Source organism: Oryza glaberrima, chromosome 7 (assembly GCF_000147395.1).
Source record: "Oryza glaberrima chromosome 7, OglaRS2, whole genome shotgun sequence".
Classification (NCBI taxonomy): domain Eukaryota; kingdom Viridiplantae; phylum Streptophyta; class Magnoliopsida; order Poales; family Poaceae; genus Oryza; species Oryza glaberrima.
This window is the reverse complement of record NC_068332.1, coordinates 13115995-13135239: the sequence shown is the minus strand read 5'-3', so window position 1 is coordinate 13135239 and position 19245 is coordinate 13115995. Positions and strand designations below refer to the sequence as shown.

The window sequence follows — 19245 nt, the reverse complement described above, 5'->3', positions numbered from 1 at the left end:
CTATATGGAAACGACGAGGAGTACTTGAATCGTATCCATACTTGACTCCCTAGTTTTACATGGACAAGGGGGCATCTATGGGTATAAATACAAGCCCCCCTAGGAGGAGAGGGGACAAACCAATAGACACCACAGGGGCACAAGCCAACACACGTCGCCAAATATCGACATCAGAGATAAGCCTAGGAAAACCCTATCGGTGCCTACGGGGGCCGGTAAGAGGGATCTAGCACCATCTCTGATCTCGACGAGTTCATACTCGAGGAGAAAGACTATCCTTTCGTCGACTACGAGTTGGTTATCTATCCGCCAAGTCGACAATGATTAGATAGGTTCTCTCAATTATTGTACTCTGTGGTTTCTATATCAATCCAATATAAACAGGACGTAGGGCTATTACATGTCAGATAAGGGGCCCGAACCTATATAAAAATTCTTGTCTCTATCTCTTTTACCTCAATCTCGCATATACCCTGGTACCAACGATCCCCATACTATCCAAATACCCTAGTCGTGACTATCAAACGTCGACAGTGGCGCGTCAGGTATGGGGATTTTGGTGCTTCAAGGTTTCGACAAGATGGGTTCAAGAGATGGATTCTCCGACGACATACCACTCGACAACTTCAGCTGTAGGGAGACCTAACCCAACCAGAGTATGCCCCCCCCCCCCCCCCCCCCCCCCCCCCCCCCCCCGATGAGATCAGAATCATCGTCGCGGAGAAGAAAACACCGACCTCCACACAGCCGTGCAGCTGCTGTCCCAAACGACTCCCATCCAAGGATTGGCGAGCTCGACTTGGGCACAGATCGATCTGCACTGCTTCGTTCCTTGTGTCCGGTTAGGACTGGAATTGGGTAAACGGAACATATGCATGCATGACAACCGTGCCAGCCAATCAGGACTCACGGGACATTTATCCACGGGCCTACATGTTTGGTGTATGCACATCAATACATGTCCGCACAGTACGCCTGCACAATATTCAAACAAATCAACAGCGGTATTTAGTATATTGATTTTTTAAATTAATCTCCTAATTCCGTAGATATATCCGGCATGTATCTACAAAGTACGTAATATTTTGTATACAATTTACCGTACCTATTTTTCAACTATATACAATATTGTCAGATCAATAATTTATTATGTTTATCTAGAGCATATGTGTTTTTTATACAATATTTATTGTGCGAGTGTTTCCAATATTAAGCCAACTACGGTTTAATACTGGGGCTCGCCCTATTTTCTTCAGTATAAATCATGCTTGTTTACGGTTTACATAATGCTTGATATTTAATTTGCTTATTATATCCTGATAATACTAGAAGATTTATGCAGTTTTTTGAGTACATACTCAATTTTCTTTGCTATATATCTTGTCTTCTAGAAAATACTTATCAGGAACAATTGAGCACTTGAGTAGGAGGTGGTCGAGTACACCCCATTATCAAGAACATTCTCGAAAAATGCTGAGTTGTCACAACCAACCTACCAACAAAGACCGACAACTTATCTCATCTATAGCGCCAGCCACATCCGGACTATTGGAGAATATGTCATTAACGGATAATCCCTCGCGAACGACGTCGGCTTGATCACCCGACATGATTGCGAACAAACATCCGCGGATATGCTGCAAGTTGGGTATGTGAGTCATGCTGGCCACATGAGATGCACATGCAATAGCCAACTGTAGCACCCTTCCAGGTGATTGAGATACGCCTACACCTGGTTCTCGACCAGTAGATAGTAGCGATCTCTCACCACCTAAAAATTCATCTTCGGGTGATCGAGATACGCCTACACCTAGTCCTCGACCATTAGATAGTAGCGATCTCTCAGCACCTAAAAATTCATCTTCGGGTGATCGAGATATGCCTACACCTGGTTCTCGACTAGTAGATCGTAGCGATCTCTCACCACCTAAAAATTCATCTTCGGGTGATCGAGATACACCTATACCTGGTCCTCGACCAGTAGATAGTAGCGATCTCTCACCACCTAAAAATTCATCTTCAGGTGCTCGAGATACGCCTACTCCTAGTCCTCGACCAATAGATGGTAGCAATCTCTCGACATCTAAATCAGCATTGTTGTGATAGTGACAACCAAGACCGACTAGATCGCTGTTGTCACCAGGATGACAACGTCAAGGATTAATGACATCAGGACGACAACAAACAAGGTTAGCGACATCACGACATCACACGATGTCGACAACACTCGAGATCCCTAGACTTCTAGAGGGCCCAAGGACGAGGTAGTAGGTCCAGGAGCTAAAACTCCGACTACGATAATTCCTCATTGTCTTCATCGTCATCAGGAGGCTGTTCTCGTAGGTCACGAGAATGTCGTCCATCTATTACACTAGATTCCCTTCAAGTGGTCGAGATACGACTACAACTAGTTTTCTACCAGCAACGTAGCGATCCTCACACCACGACTTCTAATGGTCAAGGTACGATTACGACTGGTCTTTGACCAGCAATGTAGCGATCCTCGTACCTCAACTTCAAAACGGTCAAGAGACTGCTACTCCTGGTTCTCAAACTAGTTCGTAGCGATCTCTCGTACCTCCACTTAAAGTGGCCGAGTTATAGCTACAACTGGTCTTCGACCAACGGCGTAGCGATTCTCCCATTACCTCTGCGATTTGTTGAGTACAACTATACACCTGGTCTTCACCCGGTGTGGAAGTCGTCTCATCACTTCATATACATTAACTTATGTAAGTGTTTATTTGTGCAATATTTGTCCGTTGATCCCTTACCACGATAACACCTACTCTTGAAATCGAACCTACTGACCCTTTACGCCGTTCCGACAAGCCTCCGAGAAACCTACGGGAATTTCGGCTAGGGACGCCCAGAGCAGATAAGGTCTTGTCAGATTCTGAGAGCCGAATGACCATGTAAGACCTGGTCATGTAAGAGTGTTAAAAAGGTGTATTAACTAAGCCGTGTAACCGGTAATTGATTTTTCCAACTTCACGGCTGGGGGCTAGGTAAATCGCATATTCAGCTAGGCAAGTTACGAGTCATCGTGCCTTCCCCTCCGAGAACGATTTCCCCGAGGACAAGGCTAGGGGCTAGGAGGAGTACCAAACTTCATTTGCAGAGGGCAACTCTAGCGAGCGTACTCTTTTATTGTCACAAGTAGATTCAATTTATTTTCAAATATTTCCATACATATTATAACATCTTGCCCTTGAGCGTTCGCTCGGGGGCTATTTCTATTTAATATTCTATTTTGAGTATTGATTTCAGGAAAGTTCTATTCAACATTGTCGAAGACTCCGTGTCTCTACGGTTTTACACCGGGATCGACTAAGCGAGTACGGTAAATGTTCTAGGTATTGATTTCAGGAAAATCAGACATCAGAACAATCAAGTTAGACTTCAAGGCTTTGTCGCAGACTCTACGCCTACTCGATTACTCGAGAACGGTTGACGGAGCTCGACCAGGAATATGGAATGAAGCGATGGTGTACCTGCTGAGACGAAATTTCTTGACTTCAATGCAAATTCTCGATTAGAGTGAGACGGAAGACTTAGTCGCATGCTCCGTACCTTCTCGGTTGACATCGGAGATTAAACTAGCCAAACCTAATATAGTGCCTACAAAGGACGATAAGAGGAATCTAGCGCTATCACTGATTACACCGAGAACGGTCAAGTAAGTACGACAACGGTTATTCCAAAGTCTTCGGTCGAGAACATGAACTCGTTCATTTGCATTGAAATCGGGGGCTACTATCAGGGTTATGGATACCACATACCCAATAGTAATCGACTAAGCTCGGCGGGGCCCACCATATACCAAGTCTTATACGGAAACAAACCTCGTATATAGAAGGAGTTCCGGATAAGGAAGGACGAATAGAGTTCTATATGGAAACGACGAGGAGTACTTGAATCGTATCCATACTTGACTCCCTAGTTTTACTTGGATAAGAGGGCATCTATGGGTATAAATACAAGCCCCCCTAGGAGGAGAGGGGACAGACCAATAGACACCACAAAGCTACAAGCCAACACACGTCGCCAAATATCAACATCAGAGATAAGCTTAGGAAAACCCCATCGGTGCCTACGGGGGCCGGTAAGAGGGATCTAGCACCATCTCTGATCTCGACGAGTTCATACTCGAGGAGAAAGTCTATCCTTTTGTCGACTACGAGTTGGTTATCTATCCGCCAAGTCGACAATGATTAGATAGGCTCTCCCAATTATTGTACTCTGTGGTTTCTATATCAATCCAATATAAACAGGACGTAGGGCTATTACATGTCAGATAAGGGGCCCGAACCTATATAAAAATTCTTGTCTCTATCTCTTTTACCTCAATCTCGCATATACCCTGGTACCAACGATCTCCATACTATCCAAATACCCTAGTCGTGACTATCAAACGTCGACAGAACCCTAGACCTAAGTGATGAACAGATGCAATACTCAAAACTAAAAATTAAATCTAAAACTAAACCAGCACTCGACACGACGATGCAATCTAGAATTCAACAACGCAAAAACTAATAGAACAATGCAACAGCTCAAACTGTCTAGGTAAAGAACAAATATTTTTGTGTGGTAATTTTCTGGTTATAGGAAGATAAATTACCTAATGGGCAACCGCGCTCTGATTCCAACTAATGAGGGTGTTAAGTCCCGATCTTCCGAATGGTTCTGATAAACAACGATTTGGGCAGAGTCGTGACACAAATCGATCAGGCTTCTTGAACGCATACGCTCTTGAGGTCCATCTGAAAGTAGACTCCATAAGCTTTCCAACAAGTACTCATGGGCCCCGAAATTCTTCCTAGATCAACGACTAGGTCCGTTTGAAGTTGATGCTGTCAGGAGGCCCGAATCTGAATCCAAAATGTGTAGAACTTTATATCTTGTCTTCTATGGACTAAAAGTGATGTGGTAAGATGAAAGAAGACTTGGAGAAGTTCTTGTATTGGTCCCCAATCAACTTCTTCTATAATCCATGCATTCCTTACGCTCGGTCTCTTTTCTATCGCCCAAGCAAGTACCTCTGCAAACAAAAACACACGAAACTTATTTGTGTAGCAATGGTTGTTCAAATATATAACAAGTAAATCTAATGTAGAACATATGCACGTTTGGTTGATAAATACATAAGGTAGTCTTGGTTCCATCCGAGCTAGTTGTGTCCTCATCACTAAGGCTTTGACGTACATACCCACGGTCTAAAAGATCTTGGACTTACTGCTGAATTTCCTTAGTCTCCTCCGGGTTGGTTCGATAAGCAGCACGGTTTGGCAATGAAGCTCCTAGAATCAAATCAATTTGATGCTCTATCCCTCTCATAGGTGGCAATCCCGAGGTATCTCAGCTGGAAAGACATCCTCATACTCCTACAAAAGGTTATTAACAGCAGGAGGTATCGAACTAGCAATATGATCTACAGAAAACAAAACTTGTTTGCATACTAAGGAATAGCAAATATCATCATCTGAAATTTCAGCAATGTCACATTTTGTTGCAAGCATAACGCCACCCTTCAATTTAATTCCCTCAACCTTAGAGCTTGGTGAAAGCTTATCCTTTTTAGGTGGGAAAACAGATTTAGCAACTTGCTGATTTTCAGATTCATCAAGTTTCAAACTAGCAGCTCGTTCTTTATCAGCTTCTACAATTTCAGCAAGGGTCAAAGGTAGCAAAGTAATTTTCTTTTCATTATGCACAAAAGTGTATTTATTACTTCTACCATGGTGTGTAGCATCATTATCATGTTCCCAAGGATGACCCAACAAAAATGAACAAGCTTGCATAGGAACCACATCACAATCAACAGAATCTGCATATGAGCCAATGGAAAATGAAACTCTACAAACATGTGTTACCTTTGCTCTTACGGAATCGTTTAACCACTGAATATGATAAGGATGTGGATGTGTATGTGTGGTCAAGCCAAGCTTCTTGACCAAATCAGAACTCACCAAATTGTTGCAGCTACCTCCTTCAATGATCACACGTGCACGACGGTTGTTGATGATGAAGAAAATCTGAAACAAATTATGGCGTTGCAACTTCTCAGGCTGTTGTACCTACGTGCTGAGCACCCGCTGCACAATGATGGTCATGTGGGCCGTTGTGTCATCACGACCAAAGACTTTGCCATCCTCATCCTCAACTTCTTCTTCCTCCTCTTCCTCTTCAACGTCGGAGGTGGTGACGTAGCCATCTTCTATAGCAACATATGCCCGTTGACTAGGGCAATCTTTCTGCACATGCCCAAACCCCTGCAACGGTGGCACTGAATGCGTCCCGTCGAGGCGACGGATGATGCACTCTTGGCGGGTACATGCGAAGAACTTTTACCTGACTCTGCTGGTCGTGGGGGAGGTGGTTTTGGCGCTGCAGAAACTCCGGAAGCAGTTGGTCGCTTGCTCGCTGGTGGGGGAGGCGCCCGGAAAGAGACGGCCTTGGGCTGTCCCGCAGATGGCGTCGTGCGCGGAGTGTATGTACTCACCTTGTTCTTGCCCTGCTGCTCACGCCCCTGCAATTCCTTCTCTGTAAGCATAGCAAACTGAAACAACTGGTTGACAGAGTTAAATTCCTTATAATCAACTATGTTCTGAATTTCCTCCTTCAAACCATAATAAAAACGACAAATGGCATCCTCGATCCCCTCCACTTATGCCACAGCGCCGCAAACCCTTTTTGTAGCTCACCATAGTAAGACTGTACATATTTATCCCCTTGTTCTAAACGCATCAGTTTCTTGCGTAAATCTCTATGATAAGATGGAGGAACAAATCTATCGCGCATAGCTATCTTAAGTTCTTCCCAAGTAGTAGGTAAAACTCCTTCATCAGATAACCCTTCCCACCACATGATAGCAAAATCTTTGAACTGACTACTAGCTTGTCGAACTCTATGTTGCTCAGGCACAAGGTGGGCATTAAACTTTTTTTCTACTATCATCTCCCAATCAAGGTATTTCTCAGCATCATAATATCCCGAAAAATATGGTATTTTAAACTTAACCTTAGCATAAGTATCATCGGGCACACGATTATTATTACCTTGTTGGTGGTGGTGAGTGCCACCCATACTTGTGTTGTTTGTGTGTAGACGACATCGTAGCCATGCTTGCCTTGTAGCTTGTGCATTAACATTGCCACTAGAATCATACACCATGTCTTCAGGATGACCATCGTCGTTGCTGCCGCTCACTTCCTTATTGGAAGGTTGTTGTGTCTCCAACGCAGCAACCCGATCAATTAGCGTGGATATCAGCTTGTCCGGCCTCTCCATGTGGTTTAGGAAGCCGATTTTATTAAAGCCATTTTGGACAGACTTTGCAACGGCCTCTGTTATGTCCTTTTGAACATTTTCTTGGAAAGTTCGTAGTTGCTCTTGATTGACACAGTCAGCGAAATCCTGCAGAGTCCCCTCATCATCGTCACCTGCCATTGAAACACCAAAATAGCAATAAACAATGAAGGTTATCCCTAATAATCTACTACGCAGGTGTAGTAGTGCCTCTCAACAATTCTCAACAATATGGAGCACCTAACCGAGCTCTTATAAGGTTCTTACTAGCAAAGCAAAGGATACTTGGAAGGCGTAGTAAGCGATTGCAGGGATCAAGAACCTGTGCTGTCCAAAAGTAATATGTTGAGCTAGGAAGGCCAAATATATATATATATATATATATATATATATATATATATATATGTACATGTATATATATATATATATGTACATGTATATATATATATATGTATATGTATATGTATATATATATATATGTATATGTATGTATATGTATATGTGTATGTATGTATATGTGTATATATGTATATGTACATGTGTATATCTGTATATAGACATGTGTATATCTATATATATGTATATGTGTGTGTGTCTCTCTCTCTCTATATATATATATATATACATATATATATATATATATATGTATGTATGTATGTATAAGTACACAATCCAATGACAGATAGTAATGCTGAATAAAAATCCCAAGTTACTTGCCCTTATTTGCTGCTGTAATCGTGTCCTAGACAGTAGTGGCAACAATGATGGCTCAAACGAATATGACACTAGTAAACTGCAAGGAAGGACTGGCAGGCAAGCTTCAGCGAGTTTCAGCAAAAACAACAAAACTGATCTGGCTGATAAGCTCAACGGAGCGTGCCATCAGCTTAATGTACTAGTGGAAATCAACTTTTCTTTTTTTTCTTTTATTTTTTTGATTTTTTCCTTTTCCAGGAGCACGAAAATAGGCACACCACCAAGTTAAAGCTCAATTGGTGTTGATATGTGGCCTATGGAATTTTCTGAAACAACTATAAATAATGTGCAGAAACTTGTGAGCTCGAGCATACAATTTTGCAAGCCATATTTCGGAATTTTGGATTCGCCAAACCCACCTATTGAGGGCACACTATGTCCTTTACACATACGGGCCCCTACTGGGCTTAAATGGCTTGGCCCATCTATCTGGCGAAATCCCCTGAGGACGTAGCGGCCCGCTAGGCCTCCCGACAACGAGGTTCGGTACTCTGGCGAAACCCGTGCCCGTGTGCCGAGGCTTTCGCCGCATCATCTTCGCCCGTGCGGCCTTCTGGCAAGGACTCCACCCGGTGAAGCTGGTGTAACCCAAGCCACGGCTTTCGCCCATATGGCTTTATTCTCAACCTTCGACGCCTGCCTCCGGAGTGAGCCTGTTGCCTGAGTCTTTTGGTTTCGGCAGGTTTGGCCGAAGGCCCTCCGTGGTAAGACTCCAACATACTCAAGATAAAGATCGTGCAAAGTGTGTGTGAATAATATGGTGGAAAATATGATGGAAAATAAAATGTGGATAAAAAAATTGCTTCTCCTTTATGCTTATGCTTTTCTTCCAAAATATCCTTTAATTTTCATAGAGAGGATATGGCTACTTTTTCTTTTTTTTCTCTTTTTTATAATGCTCTAATTTTGGGAGAGCAATAATTTATTATTTTTCTCATAGCCATACCTTTCCCTCTTTCTTTTTCTTTTATTTTCGCAAAGGATTTTTCTTTGGAAATCAAACATGGATGGAGAGCTTATTTGTGGATAATGATGATATGGATATGGTGGACGAAGTGGATGCTATCTTCTAGTGTAGAAGCTTAGCATATGTGTGCATATGTGGGTGTATGATCTTGATCATAGAGCAAGAAAAGTATCTACACAAGTCACAAGGATTTGACAAAGTTCAATGGAATTACAAGTAACCAAAATGTATATGGCTTAATCAATATGGATATTTTTGGCTCTGGTAGGGATTCATATCAAATGAGGAATTTCATTTTGGAAAATAAAACATCCAGAATTCAAGTCAAACTTAGAACAGGATCATAGCAACTCTTATTTACTATCTCATATCTCGCAACAAACTAGACTCAGATCAGCAAAGTGCAGCTCACTTACCTCAGGTTCCCGGATAATTATTGGATACTCTTATTCAAATTTTAGAGAGTACTTAACCATGAACCATATATGAGAGATATAAAACAGAGCAACTACTCATCATTTCAACATGAAGAACTAAGCATGTCTTACCTAGCATATTAAATGTAACCTATCTTTTTTTGGTATTTTTAGTTTTGCAAACTTTTATGTTGTTTTTAGGTTTATAAATGCAATGCAAAAATTTAAACATGCAATTTGAAAAGGGAAATATGCAATGTGATACAAGTTACCTTTGTGGGAGCAGAAGTATCTCACCCCAAGCTTGCTTCTAGCTATGGCTCATGGTGGATATCAAATCCCTGGTAGCGGTAAAACGTTTGCCAATAGCTTGCTGTTATTGCATCATAGTGTTGATGTTCGCGAGCTGTGCATCAACAGACTGCTACCATTCCCGTGACTGTACCACATGATCCTCCAAGGTGTGTTGTTCGTTCCCTACCTACAGTTCAAGTGTATCCATCCTCTAGGTGAGTTCTCCTAGATCCCCTCGAGAGGAGACTGAGCGACGCATCCAAGAGGATGAAGGTGGACCACTTGAATTGGAGGAGCGCGAGTATCCCCAGTGCAGCTCCTATGGCTCATGCCACCGGCCGTCGCTGGTACTCTGCAAGGATGAACCTCCGGCGTCTTGTTGCAGGAATTGGGTCCAACAGGGGCATCCGTAGTCGGATCCCAACTGTCCCCCGTACATCTGCACTGGTGGCGAAGTGGAAGATGTCTCTTGTAGTGCTTCTCTCGCCGCGTTATCCTGCGTGGGACATCACGAGGCAACTCCACTTGGAGTGGAATGGTTAGTTCTCGGCAGTTATACAAATGAAACTCCGGGTTTGGTAACAGGATCTCATTTGTATAGTCGGGAAACAAAAATCATTTGGACCATGTTTGAGTGTGTGGCCTTGAACCAAATAGGCCTCATCAACATTAGAGCGGATAGCAGGAATACAAGATATTTGCACATTAAGCATAATCCCAACTCTTCATGCTAAACAAGTCACCAAAGAAATACACTCAACAGGACTAGACGACTTCACATTTTCTAACCATTGCTTGATCATGGGTTGAATGGGTGAAACTTTGATTTTTCTATCCATGGCATTCAAAAGGATAAGTTCGTACTATTCGGATATCAGCTCTAGGAAACAACACGAAACCAAGCAACCTATGCAACAACCCCAAGGTAGGATAATGGATGTCACTAGTTCTAGTATTTTTATAGGATGAGAGACCCGAAATACTTTGCCAAAACATACGCTTGTTAAAAATCAGGAAATGCGTTTCTGAAATTAACTTTGCATGTTTTGTCAAAGCCTAGATGCAAGCTAAGGTCTTTCCAAGAAAAGTGATATTCCTTCCGGAATGTAATGGACCCAAAAATTGTAAAACCTTGAATACATATTATAATCAGTGAAATGGGGTCCCCTCTGTCTTCTGAGATTATTTTGCTTGTTTTTGGATTTTTCATGCATCCGTCATCTCATTCATATGCATTGAAACTAGCTTGGAATAATTTTAATAATTAATCTGTCTATGCAAAAATCCTGGAAAAATTCAAAAAATTACTATACACTATGATATACCTTCTGTTAAATTGGCATTATTTTATCAACTTATTTGGTACCTCAATTTATTTAGTCAAACCAGTCAAAAATTGGAACAAAAACATATCACTTAGTCCTCTTTCAAAATCTACCACAGTAAAACCATAACTCCTCTGCCCTTGTTTTTTCTTTTGCCATATAGATCATCATGATCTCCACTCATAGTATTTTTGCCAAAAATTTCATCTCAGAGTAACCCACTCGAAATAGCCGGTCAAAGAGACAAAGTGGGTATGTGATTTAAATTTGGGAGAATTCAACTTGACCTTCACTCACCCTACCCTATTCCACTTCCAGTGGGTCCAGCCTTCCTTGGCCCCACTATCTAGTCAGTAGGCAAGCCCAGGTCACCACCCAGCCTTCCCACCTTCTCTTCCTCTCTCCCTGTCCTTGTAGGCATTTCGTCGAACATGTGGCATGCGTCTTCTTTTGGAGAAGAAAACTACACCACTCAGTTTTCCACCACGCCAAGCCGAGCCTTCTCCGCTAAGACTAGCCGTTAGAAGTCTCTGCAGGTGGGCCTAGACACCGTGTCTCCGTCCCATCATCCACCTCGCGCCATTCTCCTCCTCAATCGTCACACGAGTATGGCTCCATTGAGAGTAGACGAAGTCGTTCCGGCAAAATCTCCGCGCCCCGATCAAATCTCCTCCTTCATCCGTCCAGATGTCCTATTCCATCGCCACGCTGCTCGAGAACGGAGAGACAGAGACGAGACCATAGACCGAGCTCATGAGCACCACATCCAAACTCCACCATTAAGCCTACCCTTGCGCCAACACTCTCTCCTAGCTCGCCTCTTCACGTTCCAAGCAAATCCATGGAAGGAAGTCTCTTGGGACGGCCGGAACGCGAGCGCCCGCGTCGGTGCCGGCAAGCCCACGCTGCCATTGATTTCCCTCTGGTGAGCCTCGCGAGAAACCGTTCACGTCATCTTTCTTGGCATCCCTCACTGAACCCATTTTACCCTTGTCCTCAGATGAAACACCGCCGGGCAACGCTGCCTCTCCAACGTTCTTTGTGTCGGCCAGAACACCGCCGCCGCCGCCTTCACCATCGATCCGCTGCCACGATGAGCTATAGCTCAATCCCTCTCGCCACCACACTCCTAGGACCACCACAAGACTTTCCCCCTTGACTTTCCACAGGTTCCATCGTCAGAGAAGCCCCCCGGCTGACGCCACTCGCCGCCGGAGCAGAACACCATCCCCGGAGCTCCCCTCACCGCTTCCACCCAAACCGTGCCCGGGGTGAGCTTTCTCATCTGCTATAGGCTCCATTCAGAGGATTGGTTAAGGACGTATTCGCTGCAGCCGCTTCGCCCGCTGCCTGGCTGCGAGACCTCCCATGGCAGCCATGTTTCCTGTATCGATCTGTTTGTAGGAAGAAGATGATGACCTATTTGTAATTCTTAAATCACACAGGTATACCAATGCATATTTGCTGTGAGGAGATTTGATCTGAAAAGGACCCATCCGTAAATAGCTATAACTGGGGAGTTTTTCTGCATTATGTATTCACTCACGTTAAGCTCCACCCGACATGTAGGCCCCACTGTCAAATAAAGGAAAAACTAGAAAAATGATTTCCGAGATTTATTTTTACACTGTAAAATGCTGAAACTTTGAAAAATCACAGGGAATTCATTTTAACTCCGATTTGAATGAACCAAATTTTAGTGTGATCCTCATGATGTTCTCTTTAAAATGGTTGGAACAAATCTTGCACAAAAATCGCGCAGATGTACAGCTAAATTCGAATTTTCAAACAGTGAGTAGTAGTCTTTGCAAATTTCAGGATTTTAAACTTTGAAAGCTTATATATAAGGCATACGAACTCGGATTTAAATGATTCTTTCACCTAAATTCATCTAAAATCATCCCCCATCTACTGTACCAGAACCATGCATATTTGATTATTTTTTATTTTTGGTGTTTATTTGGTGTTCATTCGAATTTCGTTTAAATTTGAATAGACAACGAAGTTGCAGCCGTAGAGGAGTGCGAGCAGGAACCTGAGACTTGTGAGGAGTTCATTGAGCAAGGTAAGTCCTATTTAATTCCTCCTTCGAACATGTTGAATTCTATATTTTTGCAAATGCTATATTGTTTATAAGTTGCATGCGATATTGCAAAATGTGGGATTTCGGTAGAACAACTCCTATTTGCTGCACTTATCCTCCTTGATTATTGATTACCTTCCTGTTGATAAATCTAGGAATGGCTGTGGCACTGTCCAAGTGCCAATTTGGGTACATTCGTGCTACTAATATAGCTATTGCTTAGCCATGCTTAGAGTTTCGTATGTTACAAATGATGGATTATTCACTCTTCAAAATTTGGGTTATTTGAAAATGTTGGACAGAGGTGTCGCCTCTGTTATTTGTGAAGATGAAAACTGAAAAATGATGATTTTAGGCTTGGGCAGCAAGTGGTGTGCATATGGTGGTAGTTGCATACCGATAGGGGAGTGTTCGTCCGAGTCGATTAAGGACCGAGCTATGTGTTACCAACTAAGATTTACAGTGCAACCACATGTGTTATTTATGGGGTAACCTTACTTATGAAGTTGCTTAATGTCTAACCTTGCATTCGGATGATGTAGTAGTATGGACTAGTTGGAATGATGGTTTATAGGACCAACCTAGTGCGGTTTGTGCCTAGGCGTCTAAGCGTATCCAATATAACGGTTAAGTGCCTCGTTGAGGGAACGGATGGTTCGCTTCATGACGCTAGTGCCAGTGAGGGCCCCCTGGACGAGCAGCACTAGGGTTGCTTCTAGTGTGGGTATACACTTGCTGTGCTCATGCAAGATTAGGCTTGAGTAATGTAGTAACTTCGTCATATGCTAGCAAATCGGGTACCGTTTGGTATTGCGTGACATGGTTTACATGGTTGCTAGTTTGTGTCATGTCGGTACAGTGCACAGCCTCTACAGGGTGTTGAACTAATCAATTAGTCGTGCTCACGGTCATGAGCGACTTGGTGAAATGACACAAGTATAGTGTTGGTGGTTTAATAAATGTTTTGTGAAATTGGCATGGTGGGAAATCGGTGATGACTTTGCCTGATGTGGGCTGATAGTAAAATGGTTACTTGCTGCCTTGGAGGGCACAAGGATGATATTAATATGATGCTTATGTTCCTACTACTATTGTTTACTTATTGCTTTACAAATTTCGTTGCAATCTATTACTACTTACTATTGTGAATCAAAATTTGCTTTATGATGAAATTTAGTCCACAAACATAGCCTCATTTGATCTCAGCTTGCAATAGACATAGGCTTCCCAAGCTTTGGGTAGGACTTGCCAATACGTTTGTATTGACCCACCTCATGTTGTTTTTAGAGCTTGATGCAGGAAATGAGATGCCTAGTGACGAGTACTTTGCACCGGGTACCGGAGGTTTCGAGGATGGTTCTTTCTAGGGTGATTCCTAGTCGATTGCCTGTGGTGGTTTGGTAGATGGGCATACCGAAGAACTTTATATTTTGTTACTCTTATTCCGCTGCGTTTAAACTTGTTCATTTGGCCGGCCCTATCTATGTTTTATGACTTGTGCACTCGCTAAGATATGTGAACCTTGTTATCTATTTGTATGTGTATTATGTGTGGATATGATGACAAGGTTGTTGATGCGTGTACTAGCCACTGATCATGGGACTAGTACGGTGTACGCTCCGGGTATTTGGAAAGTCCATCCCCGGGTGCCGACACGGAATAACCGGAAAGTAACACCATCGCCTACCTCTAGCAAGGTACATAAAAACTACATGGTAAGCAAACGGGAACCCGGCTCGTCTACACATGCAAATTTATCCCAACCTATAGCACGCCAAATAGTATGAAAATCAGCATCCATACCTATCCTTTTCAGAAGGTCGAGTCGTATGCTCAGGTCTGAGCACACATTCGGTCTTTCAGCATATGATAGGCTTGCATTTCCCGGTCGCCCACAAGGTCAAGATCGGAGTTGTCGTACAGCCTCGGTGGAACATACGCCTCCTCCATGGATGCATCCGCGGAAGAAGGTGTACTCCGCTTATCGTGTCAGCTTGTCAGTGTGCTTGATCATCTCTTGAATATGCCCGAAAGTTGTTTCTTCATAGCTACAGCAAAGAGCAAGAATACAAGACTACTTGGACGGGGGTTAAGCATGTACCTGCCGATTAGCCTTGCACCGAACTAAAGCAAACTTGTATATGCAAAGTGTCTAAACTAAATGCAGCAAATTATGTGAATTTTAGGCAAGCTTGCAAAACTTTGAATGAATTTTGAGAGCAAGGTTTTGAGAGGGAGTGAAAATGAGTTAAAGTGGTGTGACTTCCCTCTCCTAGCCGAGCTGCATATATAGTGTATGGATAACGGCTAGTAATGGCATGTTGGCCAAACTCCTGGTGGACCCAACCGGCCCCACATTTAGCCATTGGGTTCCAACGGCTAGTGTGGAGGTGGTTGTGCAAAATTTTGCCAAAAATTGCATTTTATTTTGCTCACAAAAATTCATTGGAAGAAATTGCCTCAAATCCAATTCTCAATATATAATTTTGAAAAATTCAAACATGCTTTGATGCAATGGAAAATAAATATGAGATAACTACCAATTTACCTGTTGGCAAGGGCGGCGTCGTTTCAAGTCTGACGAGCACGACCATACCTCTGACGCATTTAGCTCGATGAGGCACCTAGTTCCGGAGGTACAGGAACGAGTGCCTTCTCCTTAACCCACCACACCTTCTTTGTCTTAAGTGCGGGCGGCGGCCTCTTCGTAACTGGGAACACAGGTTGACCGGCCTGTATTCTCGGCTTCTTGGATGCTGGCTTAAGGTACTGACAGTTCCTCATTTCTTCCTGCTCCAAGAAGCTCATCATGAAAACGATGAGGCTATCTGTCCTTCGGGGTTTTACCTTGACCTCTTTGTGGGTTCGGTTCGTTCTTGATCTACCCCATGGAGCAAAGCTCCATCCTCGGCCTCCTTGTGGACGATACCCGTTGTTGTTGTTCATGACCATGACGTCCTCACGGGTTTCCGGACAATCCATTCTAGAATGACCAGTACTGCCATAGACCTCACATGTCAGGTGAGAGCCCAGAGCCTTAACGGTACCCTGATTGGCGTCCTTCTCATTGTTGTCCAGTCTCTTCATAAGGAGATCCAACTGAGTGGCTAGCATTTTCGTCCACTTGACGGTGTACATGCCACATTGACGGGTTTGGAGTCATTCCTCATTCCACCCCATATTTGAGAGCATCTTCTCAATCGGTTGGCATCTGACTGTTCTTGAGAAGAATGTCCCTCCAGCAGCAGCATCCAGGTGATCCCAGGACGAGGGGGTTAATCCGTTGAAAAAACTCTGCAGGATGAGTCACTCGGGCATTCCATGATAAGGACGGGCAGTGACGTATTCCTGCAGCCTTTCCCAGGCTTCAAGAATGGTTTCATCCCTCGTCCGCTGCAAACTGGATATTCTTCCACGAAGAGCATTGGTCTTGTCTATCAGGAAGAATCTTGAGAGGAATGTCGTTGCACGGTTGGCGTAGAACCACTGTTTCGCTCTCCCGAGGAGGAAGAACGGGAATAGTCAGAGCCTGATAGTATCTGGAGTGACTCCGTGCTACCGATTCCAGGAATTTGTGCAGATGAGCACTTGCATCCTCATTAGGCTTGCCACAGAACGGGCAAGCCTGCGCCATCTTGATTAGGCTGGTTTTCAGATCAAAGTCACCATCTCCCATGCCAACTCAAAGTCCAACGGGCACGTTGTCAGCGAAGGGAGCAGCGAACTCGTGAAGGGTCTTCTCAGCCATATCGTTAAGTGTGATGGCGCTGGTATGATTTATCTGGTTAGTGATAAAGTCACTTGAGGAGAGATGACTCTGGGTCTGACTCTTCTCAGGTGTGATTCTGGATTCTCTTTGAAACTTATCAGCAAATCCAAACCAGTCATGCACTACCCTGTTTTCCCATAAAAGAGAAAACAAACAATGTTTAACTACAAAGGACAGTGACTATACACAGATAAATATGAAATTATTAGCGAGTAGTAAACTCTTAATCATTTATCTTCCCCGGCAACGGCGCCAGAAATGCTTGTTGGTATTTCTTAGCAACACTACTGGAAATATAATTCCCAGCAATAGCACTAGAATAACCTTGGTATGTTATGGTTACATATGTGATCCGCAAGCGCACGGATATACCAATGTAGCATTTCACCAGGGAGTATTCCAAGGTATCGTATTTATTTTATCCCAAGGGAAGATATGATAAGAGAGTACTATGCTAATAGTTTATATATTACTTCTATACATCAAGATCTATGTAGGGACAAGTTAAGCTTAAGGGCAGAGTGACACACAGCTAAGGATTCCGCTAACTCCTCCTTATCCTAAATATGACTTCCTGTACTTCTAGTATACAACATCCTAGTCTATTCTACTAGTATACTCTATGTAGTATAACCCCTTTAACAATGCAGCATAGCTAAGCTAGAACTTAGCAATGCCCTCCCGATGCATCGCAAAGTTACCCCAGGCTGCCGAGTTTCTTACGACAACCTGTCATAACCCTCCAACCGAAGTAGGATACATAGGTGTATCCAACCCCAGGAAATTGTATGTAGAAATATAAATTACGGGGAAGACGCCCATACTAAGCTGTCACCATCAGCGGCCTGCTACTCTCCCGTCGAATATACCCCCAAAATAATGATAAGTGATAACCTAAACCCCATGCTTAAGTTACTACTTATTACTCTATAGGCTTGCAATCGGTGCAGAGCATCTGAGTCCCTGGGCCATAGCTCTTGGCCTAGCCAGAGCAGACTTATGACCCGGTAATTAGACATTATACCAGCATCAATGCATATCCCAGAAGGTTTAACTACTAAGATTATACTGATTATAAATAAACTAAGAATGGTACTCATATTCTATGATTGGAATAAAGTACTAAACTTGTATAAAGAAGAAACATTATATTAATAAAAAGGAAGTCTTACAAAAGAAGAAAGGAAAAGCTAAGAACTTTAGTGAACTTCCCGAAGCTTCCGCGGACTCGGAACTACTGTAATTCTATTCCACTAGTATGATACTAATTCTAACTTTGGAGAAATGGACCTTCAATCCTTGCTTGAGTGTGTGTTGAAAGTGAAGGAGGTGAGGTCCTTTTATAGCTCCCAAAGACGGTTGTAGAGCATGGGAATTGTCGGAAATGCCCCGCAACCGCCATCAGAACTTCATCCGGAGCCTCCACGCCAAAGGAGAGAGCCAACAGCTGGGTTCGGCCGAACCCTGGACTGGCCCAACAGGCCTGGTTTTTGGCCTGCTGCTTCCTCCTCGGCCTCCCTTATCTCCTGGCCAAAATGCGGTTGGATTGGGCTCAACAAGGGGTCGGTCGACCCCCTATGGGCTCTTCTGGCCCCCAGCTTCTTCCAAGAGACTGGTAGACGGGCCCCCTAAATCAGTGACATGGATTCTAGGCCCATTTGTGATTGTTAAATTGGACTTTTGGGCCTTCTCATACAATTGCAGGTCACCGGCAGACTTTCGACTGATTGATCGATATATTTCCACCTTCTTCTCTTCATTTATGAGTGCTTCCCCCGCATACATGTTAGTAGCATAGCACATAGTGGAAGTATATATTTTATTTTCAAATTATGCATTGCAAGCATAGCTAGTCTTCATATATTGGATAATATTGACGGTCGAAACTAGTCGATAACGACCGTCAACACCCTCCTTGAAAGATCTCGTCTTTGCGCAAGCTAAAAACCCAGCTGGCTCAATTAGTTGCATTAGTACCTGCAACTGAATCTGGGAGGATTCCAAAGCAGCCCAAATCCTCCATTAAAAATGTCAAGGCGATCACAACAAGGGGAGATAAGTCCACTCATGATCCGCCATATCCTAACCCTGCAGGGACTAGCAGTATCACTAAGGAAGCGCCATCTGGTAATTCGGCTGATGAAGAGGTTCAGCCAGAGAAAACTATGCCGCAGGAGTATTGCAACACACGCTTGCTGCCATTTCCTCAACGGAGTAGGAAACCGTCAGTGGATGAGCAGTTCGCTTATTTTGTTGAAGTGATCTAGAAAATCCACATCAACATGCCGTTGTGGATGCTATGCAAGTGCCAACATATGCACGAT

General features: G+C 43.4%; 1 non-coding gene and 1 pseudogene across 1 annotated transcript; both read left to right on the top strand.

Moving 5' to 3' along the window:
- The first annotated feature begins 10065 nt into the window (after positions 1 to 10065).
- On the top strand, positions 10066 to 14519 carry LOC127780197 (uncharacterized; annotated as a pseudogene).
- Positions 14520 to 16468: 1949 nt separating this feature from the next.
- LOC127780985 (small nucleolar RNA R71) lies at positions 16469 to 16575 on the top strand. Its single transcript, XR_008018875.1, has one exon. It is a non-coding gene; the product is annotated as a small nucleolar RNA R71 (small nucleolar RNA).
- Positions 16576 to 19245: the final 2670 nt, after the last annotated feature.